The sequence below is a fragment of the Oncorhynchus masou genome, chromosome 20 (genome assembly GCF_036934945.1).
Source record: "Oncorhynchus masou masou isolate Uvic2021 chromosome 20, UVic_Omas_1.1, whole genome shotgun sequence".
NCBI lineage: Eukaryota > Metazoa > Chordata > Actinopteri > Salmoniformes > Salmonidae > Oncorhynchus > Oncorhynchus masou.
In genome coordinates this window covers 27,319,026-27,342,058 of record NC_088231.1, presented here as the reverse complement: position 1 = coordinate 27,342,058, position 23,033 = coordinate 27,319,026, and the positions used below count along the sequence as shown (strand labels likewise).

The 23,033-nt window shown below is 50.8% G+C and overlaps 1 pseudogene; it reads right to left on the bottom strand.

Moving 5' to 3' along the window:
- The window catches only part of LOC135506554 (nocturnin-like), a 32,129-nt pseudogene extending 24,963 nt beyond the window's left edge, over positions 1 to 7,166 (bottom strand).
- Positions 7,167 to 23,033: the final 15,867 nt, after the last annotated feature.

The following is a 23,033-nucleotide window of genomic DNA, read 5'->3' as shown; positions in this document are numbered from 1 at the left end:
GGGTATAGTTGTGACATTCAAATGGTTTTAATGGTCTCCAAAACCTTCAATTGTAACCTCTGGTCTAGTTGTTCTACAAAAGGGCCAGATCAGCCCCCTACAGCGTTTCCACTGGGTGATCTAGACATCTACCAGATCAGCCCCCTACAGCGTTTCCACTGGGTGATCTAGACATCTACCAGATCAGCCCCCTACAGCGTTTCCACTGGGTGATCTAGACATCTACCAGATCAGCCCCCTACAGCGTTTCCACTGGGTGATCTAGACACCTACCAGATCAGCCCCCTACAGCGTTTCCACTGGGTGATCTAGACACCTACCAGATCAGCCCCCTACAGCGTTTCCACTGGGTGATCTAGACATCTACCAGATCAGCCCCCTACAGCGTTTCCACTGGGTGATCTAGACATCTACCAGATCAGCCCCCTACAGCGTTTCCACTGGGTGATCTAGACATCTACCAGATCAGCCCCCTACAGCGTTTCCACTGGGTGATCTAGACATCTACCAGATCAGCCCCCACAGCGTTTCCACTGGGTGATCTAGACATCTACCAGATCAGCCCCCTACAGCGTTTCCACTGGGTGATCTAGACATCTACCAGATCAGCCCCCTACAGCGTTTCCACTGGGTGATCTAGACATCTACCAGATCAGCCCCCTACAGCGTTTCCACTGGGTGATCTAGACACCTACCAGATCAGCCCCCTACAGCGTTTCCACTGGGTGATCTAGACACCTACCAGATCAGCCCCCTACAGCGTTTCCACTGGGTGATCTAGACACCTACCAGATCAGCCCCCTACAGCGTTTCCACTGGGTGATCTAGACACCTACCAGATCAGCCCCCTACAGCGTTTCCACTGGGTGATCTAGACACCTACCAGATCAGCCCCCTACAGCGTTTCCACTGGGTGATCTAGACACCTACCAGATCAGCCCCCTACAGCGTTTCCACTGGGTGATCTAGACACCTACCAGATCAGCCCCCTACAGCGTTTCCACTGGGTGATCTAGACACCTACCAGATCAGCCCCCTACAGCGTTTCCACTGGGTGATCTAGACACCTACCAGATCAGCCCCCTACAGCGTTTCCACTGGGTGATCTAGACACCTACCAGATCAGCCCCCTACAGCGTTTCCACTGGGTGATCTAGACATCTACCAGATCAGCCCCCTACAGCGTTTCCACTGGGTGATCTAGACATCTACCAGATCAGCCCCCTACAGCGTTTCCACTGGGTGATCTAGACATCTACCAGATCAGCCCCCTACAGCGTTTCCACTGGGTGATCTAGACATCTACCAGATCAGCCCCCTACAGCGTTTCCACTGGGTGATCTAGACATCTACCAGATCAGCCCCCTACAGCGTTTCCACTGGGTGATCTAGACATCTACCAGATCAGCCCCCTACAGCGTTTCCACTGGGTGATCTAGACATCTACCAGATCAGCCCCCTACAGCGTTTCCACTGGGTGATCTAGACATCTACCAGATCAGCCCCCTACAGCGTTTCCACTGGGTGATCTAGACATCTACCAGATCAGCCCCCTACAGCGTTTCCACTGGGTGATCTAGACATCTACCAGATCAGCCCCCTACAGCGTTTCCACTGGGTGATCTAGACATCTACCAGATCAGCCCCCTACAGCGTTTCCACTGGGTGATCTAGACATCTACCAGATCAGCCCCCTACAGCGTTTCCACTGGGTGATCTAGACATCTACCAGATCAGCCCCCTACAGCGTTTCCACTGGGTGATCTAGACATCTACCAGATCAGCCCCCTACAGCGTTTCCACTGGGTGATCTAGACATCTACCAGATCAGCCCCCTACAGCGTTTCCACTGGGTGATCTAGACATCTACCAGATCAGCCCCCTACAGCGTTTCCACTGGGTGATCTAGACATCTACCAGATCAGCCCCCTACAGCGTTTCCACTGGGTGATCTAGACATCTACCAGATCAGCCCCCTACAGCGTTTCCACTGGGTGATCTAGACATCTACCAGATCAGCCCCCTACAGCGTTTCCACTGGGTGATCTAGACATCTACCAGATCAGCCCCCTACAGCGTTTCCACTGGGTGATCTAGACATCTACCAGATCAGCCCCCTACAGCGTTTCCACTGGGTGATCTAGACATCTACCAGATCAGCCCCCTACAGCGTTTCCACTGGGTGATCTAGACATCTACAGATCAGCCCCCTACAGCGTTTCCACTGGGTGATCTAGACATCTACCAGATCAGCCCCCTACAGCGTTTCCACTGGGTGATCTAGACATCTACCAGATCAGCCCCCTACAGCGTTTCCACTGGGTGATCTAGACATCTACCAGATCAGCCCCCTACAGCGTTTCCACTGGGTGATCTAGACATCTACCAGATCAGCCCCCTACAGCGTTTCCACTGGGTGATCTAGACATCTACCAGATCAGCCCCCTACAGCGTTTCCACTGGGTGATCTAGACATCTACCAGATCAGCCCCCTACAGCGTTTCCACTGGGTGATCTAGACATCTACCAGATCAGCCCCCTACAGCGTTTCCACTGGGTGATCTAGACATCTACCAGATCAGCCCCCTACAGCGTTTCCACTGGGTGATCTAGACATCTACCAGATCAGCCCCCTACAGCGTTTCCACTGGGTGATCTAGACATCTACCAGATCAGCCCCCTACAGCGTTTCCACTGGGTGGCCTAGACATCTACCAGATCAGCCCCCTACAGCGTTTCCACTGGGTGATCTAGACATCTACCAGATCAGCCCCCTACAGCGTTTCCACTGGGTGGCCTAGACATCTACCAGATCAGCCCCCTACAGCGTTTCCACTGGTTGATCTAGACATCTACCAGATCGTGGAAGGGATTTGCTCGTGGCTAAAATGATTAAGTAAGTTAGTTAGGTTGGCCACACTATAAAAGGGACAGAGGCTACAACAGTGTTGCCACTAATGGGTTCCATCTATCCATCTCTACAAAACTACATTAAATGTGGCGGTTTCCCAGACAATGATAAAGCCTAGTCCTGGACTAAAAAGCACTTTCAATTGGGATTCTCTAAAGAGCTTGCTTTTTAATCCAACGCCTAACCACTATCCAGGAAACCACCCCCAATGGTTTTGTCAGAGTTCTGCCATGAACAGACACTGGTCTGAAGGAGTCTGGTACCAACACACAGGAAAGTGTAGGAGCATGGTGAGGGAGGGTGTAGGGCAACAAGTTTGTCAAAGGCCCAGTGCAGTTTGTCAAAGGCCCAGTGCAGTTTGTCAAAGGCCCAGTGCAGTTTGTCAAAGGCCCAGTGCAGTTTGAAGCTAGGGGGCACTATTTTTATGTTTGGAAAAAATAACGTTCCCAAAGTAAACGGCCTATTTCTCAGGGCCAGATGCTAGAATATGCATATAATTGACAGATTAGGATAGAAAACGCTCTAAAGTTTCCAAAACTGTCACAATTTTGTCAGTGAGTTAAACAGAACTGATATTGCAGGCTAAAACCTGAGGAAAATCCAATCAGGAAGTGCCCCTGTTTTTGAAACCTCTCTGTTGTTATGCATCCCTATTGCCCATTTAAAGGGATATCAACCAGATTCCTTCTTCTATGGCTTCCCTAAGGTGTCAACAGCCTTTAGACATAGTTTCAGGCTTTTATTTTGAAGAATGAGCGTGAACGACCACTTTGCGTAAGTGGATAGGTGGGGGCTCTCAGAGTGAGTTGTGAGCAAAAGAGAGAGGTGGCCATTGTTACTCCCGGTCCTAGTGAAAAGCCAACTGTCCCGGTCGATATATTATCGAATAGATATTTGAAAAACACCCTGACGATTGATTATAAAAACCGTTTGACATGTTTCTGTGGACATTATGGATATAATTTTGAATTTTTGTCTGCGTTGTCGTGACCGCTCTTTCCTGTGGATTCCTGGGCATAACGCACCCAACTAACGGAGGTATTTGGATATAAAAAAATATCTTTATGGAACAAAAGGAACATTTGTCTAACTGGGAGTCTCGTGAGTGAAAACATCCAAAGTGCATCAAAGGTAAACAATTAATTTGATTGCTTTTCTGATTTGTGACCAAGTTACCTGTTACCTGATGCTAAGTGTACTTATTGTTTTGTTGAGCGATCGATAAACTTACACAAACGCTTGTATTGCTTTCGCACTTGTCATCTCCCGTCTGGATTACTGCAACTCACTGTTGGCTGGGCTCCCTGCCTGTGCCATTAAACCCCTACAACTCATCCAGAACGACGCAGCCCGTCTGGTGTTCAACCTTCCCAAGTTCTCTCACGTCACCCCGCTCCTCCGCTCTCTCCACTGGCTTCCAGTTGAAGCTCGCATCCGCTACAAGACCATGGTGCTTGCCTACGGAGCTGTGAGGGGAACGGCACCGCAGTACCTCCAGGCTCTGATCAGGCCCTACACCCAAACAAGGGCACTGCGTTCATCCACCTCTGGCCTGCTCGCCTCCCTACCACTGAGGAAGTACAGTTCCCGCTCAGCCCAGTCAAAACTGTTCGCTGCTCTGGCCCCCAATGGTGGAACAAACTCCCTCACGACGCCAGGACAGCGGAGTCAATCACCACCTTCCGGAGACACCTGAAACCCCACCTCTTCAAGGAATACCTAGGATAGGATAAAGTAATCCTTCTCACCCCCCCCTTAAATGATTTAGATGCACTATTGTAAAGTGGCTGTTCCACTGGATGTCAGAAGGTGAATTCACCAATTTGTAAGTCGCTCTGGATAAGAGCGTCTGCTAAATGACTTAAATGTAAATGTAAAGCATCATTTAAACATCTGAGACGACAGGTGGATTAACAAAAGCTAAGCTGTGTTTTGCAATATTGCACTTGTGATTTCATGAATATTTTCTAGTAATATTATGACTGCGGCGCTATGCTATTCAGCGTTGCTGATGATGGGTGGTTCAGAGAGGTTCATCCAACTGAGCATCTGTGGTTTGACTTAAAGATTGTTGTACACAAGCGGAACCCATCCAACTTGAAGGAGCTGGAGCAGTTTTGCCTTGAAGAATGGACAGAAACCCCAGTGGCTCGATGTGCCAAGCTTATAGAGACATCCCCCAAGAGACTGTCAGATGTAATTGCTGTAAAAGGAGGCTCTACAGAGTATTGACTTTGAGGGGTGCACGCTCCAGTTCAGTTTGTCTTATTTCTTTCACAAAAAATATTTTGCATCTTCAAAGTGGTAGGCATGTTGTGTAAATCAAAGTGATTTTACAACCCTCCCCCGAAATCTATTTTAATTCCAGGTTATAAGGCAACAAAATAGAAGAAATGTCAAGGGGGGTGAATACTTTGACAAACCACCATACATCAAACAACATACAACAATCTTACCCACAAGCCCCAGAGAGAGAGAATAAAACAGTTTGCTTGGGAGTAGGAACAGTTATGTAATAACACCCAGAGCCATGAAAAAGATTGAGAAAATGAAAGAGAGTTGAGCAACGGACCAACAGTAGAAGAGGTTCAACTTCAAAAACATGGTTAGAATCCTGGTAGACAGGCTGCTGTTGAAACGTTCTTTAAAACATGGTTAGAATCCTGGTAGACAGGCTACTGTTGAAACGTTCTTTAAAACATGGTTAGAATCCTGGTAGACAGGCTACTGTTGAAACGTTCTTTAAAACATGGTTAGAATCCTGGTAGACAGGCTACTGTTGAAACGTTCTTTAAAACATGGTTAGAATCCTGGTAGACAGGCTACTGTTGAAACGTTCTTTAAAACATGGTTAGAATCCTGGTAGACAGGCTACTGTTGAAACGTTCTTTAAAACATGGTTAGAATCCTGGTAGACAGGCTACTGTCGAGACGTTATCTTACCAGACTGGAGCTATCGTATCCTCAGCAGATTCACTGTGTGTGCGTTTCTTACTCCTGCCGTGCTGTGTGTGTCCAGTATGTGTGTGTGTAACCGTGTGGAGAAGCGTGGTAGCGCTGTGCTTTTCAACAGCTGCACTACAAGGTCATTGGAATGAGTCAGTGTGAAAACATGGGTTCTACTGTCACCTACTGGTGAACTGGAGAAACAGCAGCTATGTAAATGACGTTCAGGTATTTTGGCGCAGGGCCAGAGCAAAAACTTCCACACGCAAAGGTGAGATAGAGAACCAGGGGTAGCCTTTTCAAATCAGAGGCTGTGCTGGATGGATGTCTGCTGTTTCTCCTTCTCTAACATACCTGACCCAAATCTATGAACCCAGCTCCTGGTGTTGGAGTAGGGCTGGAGCAAAAGCCTGCAGTTGCCGTGTGAAAGGCGGAGGAGAGCCTTTGAAGTAATGCCAGCGCTTTGGGGGTTAAATGATTGGAATGACGTTTGGAATTTGTGGAACAAACATGCACATTCCCAACTTGCATAAATGGAGGCATTTATATATATATAATATTCTTACAGTTTAAACGAGATTACCCCTGATACAATACCACTGGACATGAATCATAACTTAATCATAACTGTTGCATTTTCTAATGATGCTTTTAGAGTAGTGTCAGCCCAAAGAAATGTTACCAGCTTCGCTTCTCTCAACAGCGCAATTAACTATAGAGACATGAACCCAACACTTAACGACCTCGCCAAGAGGTTTGGGCCTCTTTACGTAACGGGGTTTGATTTGACCCGATTGGGACCCCCCGAATTTGCTAAGATATCTAAGTTACATCTTTACAAGATGCCCATCTTTAAATCAGTAAGAGAACATTTCAAACTTTGGCATGACGTCTTGGATCGATAAGAGTAGAGACACCATTTATCTGACTCGTTGAGTGATTGTGCTGTGACATTGTTACAAAACCAACTCACCGGTTCCGGAACCTGCGAAGCGTTCCTGCCATGTTTGGATCGCATGTTTCTTCCGTTTATTGTTAAGATTATCGATGTATGTCTCCGAATAATAAGGAGAACCGGTCCGTGAATTCAGCAACCCCGGGTTCATCACGAGCATTCCGTGGTTGGAGGCACAGAAAGCCGGTAACTCTTTAGGCAGCGTCAGACTACTTGACAGTCGTGACGCCGCAGGACTTTGATGATACATGGCTATTGCAGCGTTTGCCGGTGGTGGTTCCGTCTCTTTTTCACCGGGGCTTTGCCCACCTGTGGGGTAATCACTGTTTATCTCCCTGTGTGCGTGCATGTCGCGGATCGGATTACCGGTTAAAAGATATTCAAAAACTGTTAACTTCTCTCCAGCTTCAGAAAAAGGACACTTCCCGTCACTCTTTCGTAACTTGGGACTCCGCTTCTCCTTTCATAAGAACAACAAGGCCTGCCAAGCAGGTTTGGGTGTCACTTAGTACAGAGGTTCTGTAACCACTTGTGATTCTGAAAGAAAAAACTATTCTGAAAGTAGCATCGCTCTCTTTACACTGGCAACCATATACAACGCATATCGGGGTACTTGTGAAAAATCACGGAATACAATTACATTTTAAAATCCCTAAAAATAAATACTGCATGGGTCTTAGTTTAATTTGCCTCCGCCTTGATCACACCGACAGTGTAGGGCATTTTTTTGAGTACACCGTAATTACCTTCGTGTCCAATGGAACGTTGCGTTTGCCTTGCAGTGCGTTCTTTGTTGCGCGCACGGTGACGTATGCGTGAAACTGTATGCGTCGACGGCTTGACAGAAATGGTAGCAGAAGGTGAATGTTGAACTGTTGTTGCACACATATGCAGATGATGCTGCGTACTATTTTGCGCTCAGTATGATCAAGGCGTTAGTCCTCCATCGCAGGGTTTCTGAACTCGGTCCTTGGGTCCCCTCCTTGGTGCTCGTTTTGGGGGGGTTTCCCCAGCAATACACAACTGATTCAAATAACCAACTCATCATCAAGCTTTAATCATTTGAATCAGCTGTGTAGTGCTGGGACAAAAACTAAACGTGCACCCAGGGGGGAAACCCTACTCTATTGGGTACACAGCCTCCTCTCCCTAGTTTACTACCTCTACCTGTGTGTTTTATCACCCTTGTGCTCGAACACAGCCTCCTCTCCCTCGTTTACTACCTCTACCTGTGTGTTTCATCACCCTTGTGCTCCAACACAGCCTCCTCTCCCTCGTTTACTACCTCTACCTGTGTGTTTAATCACCCGTGTGCGCCAATACAGCCTCCTCTCCCTAGTTTACTACCTCTAGCTGTGTGTTTAATCACCCTTGTGCTCCAACACAGCCTCCTCTCCCTAGTTTAGTACCTCTAGCTGTGTGTTTCATCACCCTTGTGCTCCAACACAGCCTCCTCTCCCTAGTTTACTACCTCTAGCTGTGTGTTTAATCACCCTTGTGCTCCAACACAGCCTCCTCTCCCTAGTTTACTACCTCTAGCTGTGTGTTTAATCACCCGTGTGCGCCAATACAGCCTCCTCTCCCTAGTTTACTACCTCTAGCTGTGTGTTTCATCACCCTTGTGCTCCAACACAGCCTCCTCTCCCTCTGGTTTAATACCTGTATGTTTCATCACCCTTGTGCTCCAACACAGCCTCCTCTCCCTCTGGTTAACTACCTGTATGTTTCATCACCCTTGTGCTCCAACACAGCCTCCTCTCCCTCTGGTTAACTTCCTCTAGCTGTATGTTTCATCACCCTTGTGTTTCATAAAGCACCTATCATCTCAAATGGCACCATGTTCCCTTTATAGCACAGGAGGTTGGTGGCATCTTAGTTGGGGGAAGACAGGCTCGTGGTAATGCTATAAAACACATGGTTTCTATGTGTTTGATGCCATTCCATTGTCTCCCAGACACTACAATGAGCCGTCCTCCCCTCAGCAGCCTCCACTGATATAGTACTTTACTTCTGACCAGAGTATTAGGCAATAGGGTGCCATTTGGGACCTCCTATGATCCACAAGTACACACACAGAACAGTTTTCCCGGGCCAGGATCCAGTATTAAACCATGACCCCAGGACAATCAGCCAGGACTAACGGGCCATGACCCAAGTCAAATCAGCCAGGACTGACAGTCAAGCTGTTGTGTGTTTGTTTACTGTGAGGAGGAAGAGGAGGAAGCAGAGGAGGAAAAGAGGAGACGGAGGAGGAGGAGGAGGGGAAGCGGAGGAGGAAGAGAGAAGTTGCAGGAGTGGGAGAGAGGGTGGAGAGGAGCAGGAGGAGGAAGAGAGAAGTTGCAGAAGTGGGAGAGGAAGTGGAGAGGAGCAGGAGGAGGAAGAGAGAAGTTGCAGGAGTGGGAGAGGAGGTGGAGAGGAGCAGGAGGAGGAAGAGAGAAGTTGCAGGAGTGGGAGAGGAAGTGGAGAGGAGCAGGAGGAGGAAGAGAGAAGTTGCAGGAGTGGGAGAGGAAGTGGAGAGGAGCAGGAGGGGGAAGAGAGAAGTTGCAGGAGTGGGAGAGGAGGTGGAGAGGAGCAGGAGGAGGAAGAGAGAAGTTGCAGGAGTGGGAGAGGAGCAGGAGGTGGAAGAGAGAAGTTGCAGGAGTGGGAGAGGAAGTGGAGAGGAGCAGGAGGGGGAAGAGAGAAGTTGCAGGAGTGGGAGAGGAAGTGGAGAGGAGCAGGAGGAGGAAGAGAGAAGTTGCAGGAGTGGGAGAGGAAGTGGAGAGGAGCAGGAGGAGGAAGAGAGAAGTTGCAGGAGTGGGAGAGGAGCAGGAGGTGGAAGAGAGAAGTTGCAGGAGTGGGAGAGGAAGTGGAGAGGAGCAGGAGGAGGAAGAGAGAAGTTGCAGGAGTGGGAGAGGAGCAGGAGGTGGAAGAGAGAAGTTGCAGGAGTGGGAGAGGAAGTGGAGAGGAGCAGGAGGAGGAAGAGAGAAGTTGCAGGAGTGGGAGAGGAGCAGGAAGAGAGAAGTTGCAGGAGTGGGAGAGGAAGTGGAGAGGAGAAGGAGGAGGAAGAGAGTGGAAGTGAAGGAGGAAGAGAGGCTAGAGGAGGAGCAGAAGGGGATAACATTAGAGCTCAGAACATTCTGTTCTTTTCCACTTTCCTCTAGACAGACTACTGCATGCTGACCTGTGTCCTCCAGACGGACTACTGCATGTTGACCTGTATATCCTCTAGACAGACTACTGCATGTTGACCTGTGTCCTCTAGACAGACTACTGCATGTTGACCTGTGTCCTCTAGACAGACTACTGCATGTTGACCTGTGTATTCTCTAGACAGACTACTGCATGTTGACCTGTGTCCTCTAGACAGACTACTGCATGTTGACCTGTGTCCTCTAGACAGACTACTGCATGTTGACCTGTGTCCTCTAGACAGACTACTGCATGTTGACCTGTATATCCTCTAGACAGACTACTGCATGTTGACCTGTGTCCTCTAGACAGACTACTGCATGTTGACCTGTGTCCTCTAGACAGACTACTGCATGTTGACCTGTATATCCTCTAGACAGACTACTGCATGTTGACCTGTGTCCTCTAGATAGACTACTGCATGTTGACCTGTGTCCTCTAGACAGACTACTGCATGTTGACCTGTGTCCTCTAGACAGACTACTGCATGTTGACCTGTGTCCTCTAGACAGACTACTGCATGTTGACCTGTGTCCTCTAGACAGACTACTGCATGTTGACCTGTGTCCTCCAGACAGACTACTGCATGTTGACCTGTATCCTCTAGACAGACTACTGCATGTTGACCTGTGTCCTCTAGACAGACTACTGCATGTTGACCTGTATATCCTCTAGACAGACTACTGCATGTTGACCTGTGTCCTCTAGACAGACTACTGCATGTTGACCTGTGTCCTCTAGACAGACTACTGCATGTTGACCTGTGTCCTCTAGACAGACTACTGCATGTTGACCTGTGTCCTCTAGACAGACTACTGCATGTTGACCTGTGTCCTCTAGACAGACTACTGCATGTTGACCTGTGTCCTCTAGACAGACTACTGCATGTTGACCTGTATATCCTCTAGACAGACTACTGCATGTTGACCTGTGTCCTCTAGACAGACTACTGCATGTTGACCTGTGTCCTCTAGACAGACTACTGCATGTTGACCTGTGTCCTCTAGACAGACTACTGCATGTTGACCTGTGTCCTCTAGACAGACTACTGCATGTTGACCTGTGTCCTCTAGACAGACTACTGAATGTTGACCTGTGTCCTCTAGACAGACTACTGCATGCTGACCTGTGTCCTCCAGACAGACGACTGGATGTTGACCTGTGTCCTCTAGACAGACTACTGCATGTTGACCTGTGTCCTCTAGACAGACTACTGCATGTTGACCTGTGTCCTCTAGACAGACTACTGCATGTTGACCTGTGTCCTCCAGACAGACTACTGCATGTTGACCTGTGTCCTCTAGACAGACTACTGCATGTTGACCTGTGTCCTCTAGACAGACTATTGCATGTTGACCTGTGTCCTCTAGACAGACTACTGCATGTTGACCTGTGTCCTCTAGACAGACTACTGCATGTTGACCTGTGTCCTCCAGACAGACTACTGCATGTTGACCTGTGTCCTCTAGACAGACTACTGCATGTTGACCTGTGTCCTCTAGACAGACTACTGCATGTTGACCTGTGTCCTCTAGACAGACTACTGCATGTTGACCTGTGTCCTCTAGACAGACTACTGCATGTTGACCTGTGTCCTCTAGACAGACTACTGCATGTTGACCTGTGTCCTCTAGACAGACTACTGCATGTTGACCTGTGTCCTCTAGACAGACTACTGCATGTTGACCTGTGTCCTCTAGACAGACTACTGCATGTTGACCTGTATATCCTCCAGACAGACTACTGCATGTTGACCTGTGTCCTCTAGACAGACTACTGCATGTTGACCTGTGTCCTCTAGACAGACTACTGCATGTTGACCTGTGTCCTCTAGACAGACTACTGCATGTTGACCTGTGTCCTCCAGACAGACTACTGCATGTTGACCTGTGTCCTCTAGATAGACTACTGCATGTTGACCTGTATATCCTCTAGACAGACTACTGCATGTTGACCTGTGTCCTCCAGACAGACTACTGCATGTTGACCTGTGTCCTCTAGACAGACTACTGCATGTTGACCTGTATGTCCTCTAGACAGACTACTGCATGTTGACCTGTGTCCTCCAGACAGACTACTGCATGTTGACCTGTGTCCTCTAGACAGACTACTGCATGTTGACCTGTGTCCTCTAGACAGACTACTGCATGTTGACCTGTGTCCTCCAGACAGACTACTGCATGTTGACCTGTGTCCTCTAGATAGACTACTGCATGTTGACCTGTATATCCTCTAGACAGACTACTGCATGTTGACCTGTGTCCTCCAGACAGACTACTGCATGTTGACCTGTGTCCTCTAGACAGACTACTGCATGTTGACCTGTATGTCCTCTAGACAGACTACTGCATGTTGACCTGTGTCCTCCAGACAGACTACTGCATGTTGACCTGTGTCCTCTAGACAGACTACTGCATGTTGACCTGTATATCCTCTAGACAGACTACTGCATGTTGACCTGTGTCCTCCAGACAGACTACTGCATGTTGACCTGTATCCTCTAGACAGACTACTGCATGTTGACCTGTGTATTCTCTAGACAGAGGTCTCCCTGAACCAGCCTCTGACTGGACTTGACCCAGGGTCCTCCATCTCCCTGACCCAGCCTCTGACTGCTTGACCCAGGGTCCTCATTCTCCCTGATCCAGCCTCTGACTGGGCTTGACCCAGGGTCCTCATTCTCCCTGACCCAGCCTCTGACTGGGCTTGACCCAGGGTCCTCCCCATCTCCCTGATCCAGCCTCTGACTGGGCTTGACCCAGGGTCCTCCCCATCTCCCTGATCCAGCCTCTGACTGGGCTTGACCCAGGGTCCTCCCCATCTCCCTGATCCAGCCTCTGACTGGGCTTGACCCAGGGTCCTCATTCTCCCTGACCCAGCCTCTGACTGGGCTTGACCCAGGGTCCTCATTCTCCCTGACCCAGCCTCTGACTGGGCTTGACCCAGGGTCCTCATTCTCCCTGACCCAGCCTCTGACTGGGCTTGACCCAGGGTCCTCATTCTCCCTGACCCAGCCTCTGACTGGGCTTGACCCAGGGTCCTCATTCTCCCTGACCCAGCCTCTGACTGGGCTTGACCCAGGGTCCTCATTCTCCCTGACCCAGCCTCTGACTGGGCTTGACCCAGGGTCCTCATTCTCCCTGACCCAGCCTCTGACTGGGCTTGACCCAGGGTCCTCATTCTCCCTGACCCAGCCTCTGACTGGGCTTGACCCAGGGTCCTCATTCTCCCTGACCCAGCCTCTGACTGGGCTTGACCCAGGGTCCTCATTCTCCCTGACCCAGCCTCTGACTGGGCTTGACCCAGGGTCCTCATTCTCCCTGACCCAGCCTCTGACTGGGCTTGACCCAGGGTCCTCATTCTCCCTGACCCAGCCTCTGACTGGGCTTGACCCAGGGTCCTCATTTTGCCCTGATCCAGCCTCTGACTGGGCTTGACCCAGGGTCCTCATTCTCCCTGACCCAGCCTCTGACTGGGCTTGACCCAGGGTCCTCATTCTCCCTGACCCAGCCTCTGACTGGGCTTGACCCAGGGTCCTCATTTTGCCCTGATCCAGCCTCTGACTGGGCTTGACCCAGGGTCCTCATTCTCCCTGACCCAGCCTCTGACTGGCCTTGACCCAGGGTTCTCCCCATCTCCCTGATCCAGCCTCTGACTGGGCTTGACCCAGGGTCCTCCCCATCTCCCTGATCCAGCCTCTGACTGGGCTTGACCCAGGGTCCTCCCCATCTCCCTGATCCAGCCTCTGACTGGGCTTGACCCAGGGTCCTCCCCATCTCCCTGATCCAGCCTCTGACTGGGCTTGACCCAGGGTCCTCCCCATCTCCCTGATCCAGCCTCTGACTGGGCTTGACCCAGGGTCCTCATTCTCCCTGACCCAGCCTCTGACTGGGCTTGACCCAGGGTCCTCATTCTCCCTGACCCAGCCTCTGACTGGGCTTGACCCAGGGTCCTCATTCTCCCTGACCCAGCCTCTGACTGGGCTTGACCCAGGGTCCTCATTCTCCCTGACCCAGCCTCTGACTGGGCTTGACCCAGGGTCCTCATTCTCCCTGACCCAGCCTCTGACTGGGCTTGACCCAGGGTCCTCATTCTCCCTGACTCAGCTGTTACGCACGCCTCTATGAAGAGGGAACTCAAAACCCTGCTACAACTAAACTCTCCGCGAAGTGAAAAAGGTATGGACTGTAGGTGTGAGTAAGGATGACAACAGACAGAATGTGGTACCGTTTACAAGGACTTTATTCCTTCACACGGTAATATGGGGAAAATCAAAATACAGGGGGTGGTCCGCCCAGGTCTTACCTATTGTGCCTAGACAGTGAATATGCTACGGGTATATGTATGCCCGCGGGCCTCTTGCCTAAGCACTCCCTAGGTGCCTTCCCCTTCCCCCCTGGGAACAAATGAAACAGGAGAACAAATAACTTCTCAAACTAAGAAACAATGGACATCAAATAAGCTCTATCTGAGCAACAAACTCACTGAACATACCAACTGCTACCAACAACTAAGATAGTAAATTACCCACAGCCATCAGCCTCCTCTCTCAGCAATGATTCTCTATCACATTCAATCTCTCTGCAATGATCTCCCAGCCATTAACCTCCTGAACAGAACACTGGCTTTTATATAGCTTCAGAATGAATGTGTAACTGGAGACAGCTGTGTCTTGATGAAGGGGCGGGGTCAGCTCTCCAATTAGCCATGGCGTCGACCAATCAGCTGCTTGAGGGATAAACACATGCAAATACACAAACTACAACACAAACTGGGGAACGTAACACCAGCCTCTGACTGGGCTTGACCCAGGGTCCTCCATCTCCCTGACCCAGCCTCTGACTGGGCTTGACCCAGGGTCCTCCATCTCCCTGACCCAGCCTCTGACTGGGCTTGACCCAGGGTCCTCCATCTCCCTGACCCAGCCTCTGACTGGGCTTGACCCAGGGTCCTCATTCTCCCTGACCCAGCCTCTGACTGGGCTTGACCCAGGGTCCTCATTCTCCCTGACCCAGCCTCTGACTGGGCTTGACCCAGGGTCCTCATTCTCCCTGACCCAGCCTCTGACTGGGCTTGACCCAGGGTCCTCATTCTCCCTGACCCAGAGTCTGACTGGGCTTGACCCAGGGTTCTCTATCAAGCTACTGTGTGTTTGTTTACTGTGAGGAGGAGAGGAAGTGGAGGAGGAATAGAGGGGCGGAGGAGGAGGTAGAGGAGTGGAGGCAGAGAGGAGGACAGGAAGTGGAGGAGGAAGAGAGGAGACAGAAGAGAGGAGAGGAGAGGAGGAGGAGGAAGAGAGGAGGCATAGAGGAAGAGAGGAGAGGAAGCGGAGGAGGAATAGAGGGGGCGGAGGAGGAGGCAGAGGAAGAGATGAGGCAGAGGAGGAAGAGAGGAGAGGAGAGGAGGAGGAGGAAGAGATGAGGCAGAGGTGGCCGAGAGGAGGTGGAGGAGAGGAAGGGGAGGTGGAGGAGGCAGAAAGGAGGAGAGGAGGAGAGGAGAGGAGGAGGCAGAGGATGAGAGGAGGGGGGGAGAGGAAGTGGAGGAGGAGGAGGCAGAGGTGGCCGAGAGGAAGGGGAGGAGGAAGAGAGGAGGTGGAGGAGGAAGAGAGGAGGAGAGGAGAGGAGGAGGCAGAGGACAAGAGGGGAGGAAGGAGAGGGAGGAGGAGGAGGAGAGGAGGCAGGGTGGCCGAGGGAGGAGGAGGAAGAGAGGAGGCAGAGGTGGCCGAGAGGAAGGGGAGGAGGAAGAGAGGAGGTGGAGGAGGAAGAGAGGAGGAGAGGAGAGGAGGAGGCAGAGGACGAGAGGAGAGGAGGAGAGGAAGTGGAGGAGGAGGAAGAGAGGAGGCAGAGGTGGCCGGGAGGAAGGGGAGGAAGAAGAGAGGAGGTGGAGGAGGAAGAGCGTAAGCGGAGGTGGAAAAGAGGATGCCCAAGAAACCACTACTAAAAGACACCAATAAGAAGAAGAGTTTTGCTTGGGCCAAGAAATATGAGCAATGGACATTAGACTGGTGGAAATCTGTCCTTTGGTCTGATGAGTCCAAATTTGAGATTTTGGGTTCCAACCGCCGTGTCTTTGTGAGACGCAGAGTAGGTGAATGGATGATCTCCGCATGTGTGGTTCCCACTGTGAAGCATGGAGGAGGAGGTGTGGTTTTGTGGGGGTGATTTATTTAGTATTCAAGGCACACTTAACCAGCATGGCTACCACAGCATTCTGCAGCGATACTCCATCCCATCTGGTTTGCGCAAAGTGAGACTATTATTTGTTTTTCAACAGGACAATGACCCAACACACCTCCAGGCTGTGTAAGGGCTATTTGACCAAGAAGGAGAGTGATGGAGTGCTGCATCAGATGCCCTGACCTCCACAAGCACCCATCTTAACCCAATTGAGATGGTTTTGGATGAGTTGGACCGCAGAGTGAAGGAAACGCAGCCAACAAGCGCACAGCATATGTGGGAGCTCCTTCAAAACTGTTTGAAAAAGCATTTCTCATGATTCTGAGAGAATGCCAAGAGAGTGCAAATCTATCACCAAGGCAAAGGGTGGCTACATGATTCCATATGTGTTATTTCATAGTTTTGATGTCTCACTATCATTCTACAATGTAGAAAATAGTATAAATAAAGAAAATCCCTTGAATGAGTCGGTGTGTCCTAATCGATACTGTATCACTGCACTACGAAGGATGAGATAACCCCTCTGACATACCACACTGGAGTGTGCAGTATATAGGGAATAGTGTGCCAACTGGGACACAGATAACATTTTGTGACCCTATCCTTTCTAAACTAGAATGTAGCTGTTCACAACTACTTCTACCATGACACACCATCCACCCAGTCAGCCAGTCAATCAACCAGTTGGCCAGTCAATCAACCAGTCAGCCAGTCAGTCAACCAGTCAGCCAGTCAATCAACCAGTCAGCCAGTCAATCAACCAGTCAGTCAGCCAGTCAGTCAGCCGGTCAGCCAGTCAGTCAGTGTTTTCTAGTCAACAGCTCTTTCTCTCCTCTGCCATCACTGCCACCAAATCTCATTTCTTGTTCTCTTTGTCCCACTTTCCAAAACACTCTCACCTTTGTCTGTCTCACCTCTCCATCTCTCCAACCCATGTTCACTTTCTCCCTCCCTCCCTCCCTCCCTCCCTCCCTCCCTCCCTCCCTCCCTCCCTCCCTCCCTCCCTCCCTCCCTCCCTCCCTCCCTCCCTCCCTCCCCCTCCCTCCCTCCCTCCCTCCCTCCCTCCCTCTCTTCATCCCCCTCTCTCTCTCTCTCTCTCTCTCTCTCTCTCTCTCTCTCTCTTCCTCCCCCTCTCTCTCTCTCTCTCTCTTCCTCCCCCTCTCTCTCTCTTCCTCCCCCTCTCTCTCTCTCCCTCTCTCTCTCTCTCTCTCTCTCTCTCTCTCTCCCCCCCCTCTCTCTCTCTCTCTCTCTCTCTCTCTCTCTTCCTCCCCCTCCTCCTCCCTCTCTCTCTCTCTCTCCTCTCTCTCCTCTCTCTCTCTCTCTCTCTCTCTCTCTCTCTCTCTCTCTCTCCTTCCTCCCCCTCTCTCTCCCTCTCTCCCCTCTCTCTCTCTCTCTCTCTCTCTCTCTCTCTCTCTCTCTCTCTCTGTCTCTCTCTCTCTCCCCCCCTCTCTCTCTCAAGGAACTTATTTTCATCTGTGATTGGTCAACCTCCATCATTGATCAATTTGTCTGTTTGAACCAAAAACAAACAAATCTAAAAGTCAAAGAAATGCATGGAGACAGAGAGAAGAGATCGGGAGAGAGAGGGAGAGAAGAGATCGGGAGAGAGAGGGAGAGAAGAGATCGGGAGAGAGGGAGAGAAGGAGAGAGAGGGAGAGGGGGAGGGAGGGAGAGAGAGAGAGGGAGAGGGAGAAGGAGAGAGAGTGGAGAGCAGGGGGGAGAGAAGATTGGGAGAGAAGGAGAGAGAGGGAGAGAGAGAGAAAGGGGGAGGGAGAGAGAGAATAAAGAGGAGGAGGGAGCGGGAGAGCGAGGGAGAGAGAGAGAGGGAAGGGGAGAGAGATGGAAAGAGAGGGAGGGGAGAAAAGGTGGGGTAGAGTGAGGGAGAATAGGTGGGGTAGAGTGAGGGAGAATAGGTGGGGTAGAGTGAGGGAGAATAGGTGGGGTGGAGTGAGGGAGAATAGGTGGGGTAGAGTGAGGGAGAATAGGTGGGGTGGAGTGAGGGAGAATAGGTGGGGTGGAGTGAGGGAGAATAGGTGGGGTGGAGTGAGGGAGAATAGGTGGGGTAGAGTGAGGGAGAATAGGTGGGGTAGAGTGAGAGAGAAAAGGTGGGGTAGAGTGAGGGAGAATAGGTGGGGTAGAGTGAGGGAGAATAGGTGGGGTAGAGTGAGGGAGAATAGGTGGGGTAGAGTGAGGGAGAAAAGGTGGGGTAGAGTGAGGGAGAAAAGGTGGGGTGGAGTGAGGGAGAATAGGTGGGGTAGAGTGAGGGAGAAAAGGTGGGGTAGAGTGAGGGAGAATAGGTGGGGTAGAGTGAGGGAGAATAGGTGGGGTAGAGTGAGGGAGAATAGGTGGGGTGGAGTGAGGGAGAATAGGTGGGGTAGAGTGAGGGAGAATAGGTGGGGTAGAGTGAGGGAGAAAAGGTGGGGTAGAGTGAGGGAGAAAAGGTGGGGTGGAGTGAGGGAGAATAGGTGGGGTAGAGTGAGGGAGAAAAGGTGGGGTAGAGTGAGGGAGAATAGGTGGGGTAGAGTGAGGGAGAATAGGTGGGGTAGAGTGAGGGAGAAAAGGTGGGGTAGAGTGAGGGAGAATAGGTGGAGTGAGGGAGAAAAGGTGGGGTAGAGTGAGGGAGAATAGGTGGGGTAGAGTGAGGGAGAAAAGGTGGAGTGAGGGAGAATAGGTAGAGTGAGGGAGAATAGGTGGGGTAGAGTGAGGGAGAAAAGGTGGGGTAGAGTGAGGGAGAATAGGTGGGGTAGAGTGAGGGAGAATAGGTGGGGTAGAGTGAGGGAGAATAGGTAGGGTAGAGTGAGGGAGAAAAGGTGGGGTAGAGTGAGGGAGAATAGGTGGAGTGAGGGAGAAAAGGTGGGGGTAGAGTGAGGGAGAAAAGGTGGAGTGAGGGAGAATAGGTAGAGTGAGGGAGAAAAGGTGGGGTAGAGTGAGGGAGAATAGGTGGGGTAGAGTGAGGGAGAATAGGTGGGGTAGAGTGAGGGAGAATAGGTGGGGTAGAGTGAGGGAGAAAAGGTGGGGTAGAGTGAGGGAGAATAGGTGGAGTGAGGGAGAAAAGGTGGGGGTAGAGTGAGGGAGGAAAGGTGGAGTGAGGGAGAATAGGTAGAGTGAGGGAGAAAAGGTGGGGTAGAGTGAGGGAGAATAGGTGGGGTAGAGTGAGGGAAATAGGTGGGGTAGAGTGAGGGAGAATAGGTGGGGTAGAGTGAGGGAGAATAGGTGGGGTAGAGTGAGGGAGAATAGGTGGGGTAGAGTGAGGGAGAAAAGGTGGGGTAGAGTGAGGGAGAATAGGTGGAGTGAGGGAGAATAGGTGGAGTGAGGGAGAAAAGGTGGGGTAGAGTGAGGGAGAATAGGTGGGGTAGAGTGAGGGAGAATAGGTGGGGTAGAGTGAGGGAGAATAGGTGGGGTGGAGTGAGGGAGAATAGGTGGGGTAGAGTGAGGGAGAAAAGGTGGGGTAGAGTGAGGGAGAAAAGGTGGGGTAGAGAGAGGGAGAAAAGGTGGGGTGGAGTGAGGGAGAAAAGGTGGGGTAGAGTGAGGGAGAAAAGGTGGGGTAGAGTGAGGGAGAAAAGGTGGGGTAGAGTGAGGGAGAATTGGTCGGGTAGAGTGAGGGAGAATAGGTGGGGTAGAGTGAGGGAGAAAAGGTGGGGTAGAGTGAGGGGGAAAAGGTGGGGTAGAGTGAGGGAGAATTGGTGGGGTAGAGTGAGGGAGAATAGGTGGGGTAGAGTGAGGGAGAAAGGTGGGGTGGAGTGAGGGAGAAAAGGTGGGGTAGAGAGAGGGGAGAATAGGTGGGGTAGAGTGAGGGAAAAAGGTGGGGTAGAGTGAGGGAGAATAGGTGGGGTAGAGTGAGGGAGAATAGGTGGGGTAGAGTGAGGGAGAAAAGGTGGGGTAGAGTGAGGGAGAAAAGGTGGGGTGGAGTGAGGGAGAATAGGTGGGGTAGAGTGAGGGAGAAAAGGTGGGGTAGAGTGAGGGAGAATAGGTGGGGTAGAGTGAGGGAGAATAGGTGGGGTAGAGTGAGGGAGAATAGGTGGGGTGGAGTGAGGGAGAATAGGTGGGGTAGAGTGAGGGAGAATAGGTGGGGTAGAGTGAGGGAGAAAAGGTGGGGTAGAGTGAGGGAGAAAAGGTGGGGTGGAGTGAGGGAGAATAGGTGGGGTAGAGTGAGGGAGAAAAGGTGGGGTAGAGTGAGGGAGAATAGGTGGGGTAGAGTGAGGGAGAATAGGTGGGGTAGAGTGAGGGAGAAAAGGTGGGGTAGAGTGAGGGAGAATAGGTGGAGTGAGGGAGAAAAGGTGGGGTAGAGTGAGGGAGAATAGGTGGGGTAGAGTGAGGGAGAAAAGGTGGAGTGAGGGAGAATAGGTAGAGTGAGGGAGAATAGGTGGGGTAGAGTGAGGGAGAAAAGGTGGGGTAGAGTGAGGGAGAATAGGTGGGGTAGAGTGAGGGAGAATAGGTGGGGTAGAGTGAGGGAGAATAGGTGGGGTAGAGTGAGGGAGAAAAGGTGGGGTAGAGTGAGGGAGAATAGGTGGAGTGAGGGAGAAAAGGTGGGGGTAGAGTGAGGGAGAAAAGGTGGAGTGAGGGAGAATAGGTAGAGTGAGGGAGAAAAGGTGGGGTAGAGTGAGGGAGAATAGGTGGGGTAGAGTGAGGGAGAATAGGTGGGGTAGAGTGAGGGAGAATAGGTGGGGTAGAGTGAGGGAGAAAAGGTGGGGTAGAGTGAGGGAGAATAGGTGGAGTGAGGGAGAAAAGGTGGGGGTAGAGTGAGGGAGGAAAGGTGGAGTGAGGGAGAATAGGTAGAGTGAGGGAGAAAAGGTGGGGTAGAGTGAGGGAGAACAGGTGGGGTAGAGTGAGGGAGAATAGGTGGGGTAGAGTGAGGGAGAATAGGTGGGGTAGAGTGAGGGAGAATAGGTGGGGTGGAGTGAGGGAGAATAGGTGGGGTAGAGTGAGGGAGAAAAGGTGGGGTAGAGTGAGGGAGAAAAGGTGGGGTAGAGAGAGGGAGAAAAGGTGGGGTGGAGTGAGGGAGAAAAGGTGGGGTAGAGTGAGGGAGAAAAGGTGGGGTAGAGTGAGGGAGAAAAGGTGGGGTAGAGTGAGGGAGAATTGGTCGGGTAGAGTGAGGGAGAATAGGTGGGGTAGAGTGAGGGAGAAAAGGTGGGGTAGAGTGAGGGGGAAAAGGTGGGGTAGAGTGAGGGAGAATTGGTGGGGTAGAGTGAGGGAGAATAGGTGGGGTAGAGTGAGGGAGAAAGGTGGGGTGGAGTGAGGGAGAAAAGGTGGGGTAGAGAGAGAGGGAGAATAGGTGGGGTAGAGTGAGGGAAATAGGTGGGGTAGAGTGAGGGAGAATAGGTGGGGTAGAGTGAGGGAGAATAGGTGGGGTAGAGTGAGGGAGAATAGGTGGGGTAGAGTGAGGGAGAAAAGGTGGGGTAGAGTGAGGGAGAATAGGTGGAGTGAGGGAGAATAGGTGGAGTGAGGGAGAAAAGGTGGGGTAGAGTGAGGGAGAATAGGTGGGGTAGAGTGAGGGAGAATAGGTGGGGTAGAGTGAGGGAGAATAGGTGGGGTAGAGTGAGGGAGAATAGGTGGGGTAGAGTGAGGGAGAATAGGTGGGGTAGAGAGAGAGGGAGAAAGAGGAAGCAGATTAATAGAACTAGAAGAACTCATCTCCATAGTCTCCAGAACATTTCAATAATATCTTCTGCTGTCTCTCACCTTATTGCTCATTAAAGGTGCTGACTGTCTAGTGAGAGTTAAAGGTGCAATATGCAGAAATTATTCCCTCATTCCCTGGATGCTGAAATTCTAACAGTTCGCTGAAATGTCACATTTATCTGACCAAACAAGCAGCCAGAGTGTGGAGATCATCGTACCATCTAAACCACCGTGAGATATATTTTCAATAACCCCCAAAATATTGTATTTTCAGCTGTTTGAAGCTGGTGTACAAAACCCAAAGGAAAACGCGCAATAAGGAAAGCATAGAAATAGCGCGCATAGAACATATCTACCACTTCTTATACTTGCTTTTCAATGAGGAGGACAGATCTATAACTCACATTTCTACGTGGGTTTGGTCGGGTAGCCTCATAAAGGGACATACTACAGCTTTAAAGGCTCTACCTGTTCAGTAATGAAATATCTTACAGCCGGCAGTCTAGGTTGTATTATTACACACCAGGATATCCCTCTATCTCATTCTCATTCCACATTATTAATGTGTGGATAGACCATGAGATGGCTCCGAGTAGGAGTGTTGATCTAGGATCAGTTTAGCCTTTTAGTTCATAATGAATAAGACTATGGACAGATGGGACCTGATCCCAGATCAGCTCTGAGATGCTTTATTAACGGTGCCAGAATAACAATTGTAGCGGTTTTATGTAAAAAAAAAATCCAGACATTTTAATGAAATAGGTTAGAGAGGCAAGTAGCCTAGTGGCTAGAGATGCAGGTAGCCTAGTGGTTAGAGAGACAGGTAGCCTAGTGGTTAGAGAGGTAGGTAGCCTAGTGGTTAGAGAGACAGGTAGCCTAGTGGTTAGAGAGGCAGGTAGCCTAGTGGTTAGAGAGACAGGTAGCCTAGTGGTTAGAGAGGTAGGTAGCCTAGTGGTTAGAGAGACAGGTAGCCTAGTGGTTAGAGAGACATGCAGCCTAGTGGTTAGAGAGGCAGGTAGCCTAGTGGTTAGAGAGACAGGTAGCTTAGTGGTTAGAGAGGCAGGTAGCCTAGTGGTTAGAGAGACAGGTAGCCTAGTGATTAGAGAGACAGGCAGCCTAGTGGCTAGAGAGGCAGGTAGCCTAGTGGTTAGAGAGACAGGCAGCCTAGTGGCTAGAGAGGCAGGTAGCCTAGTGGTTAGAGAGGCAGGCAGCCTAGTGGTTAGAGAGGCAGGTAGTCTAGTGGTTAGAGAGGCAGGTA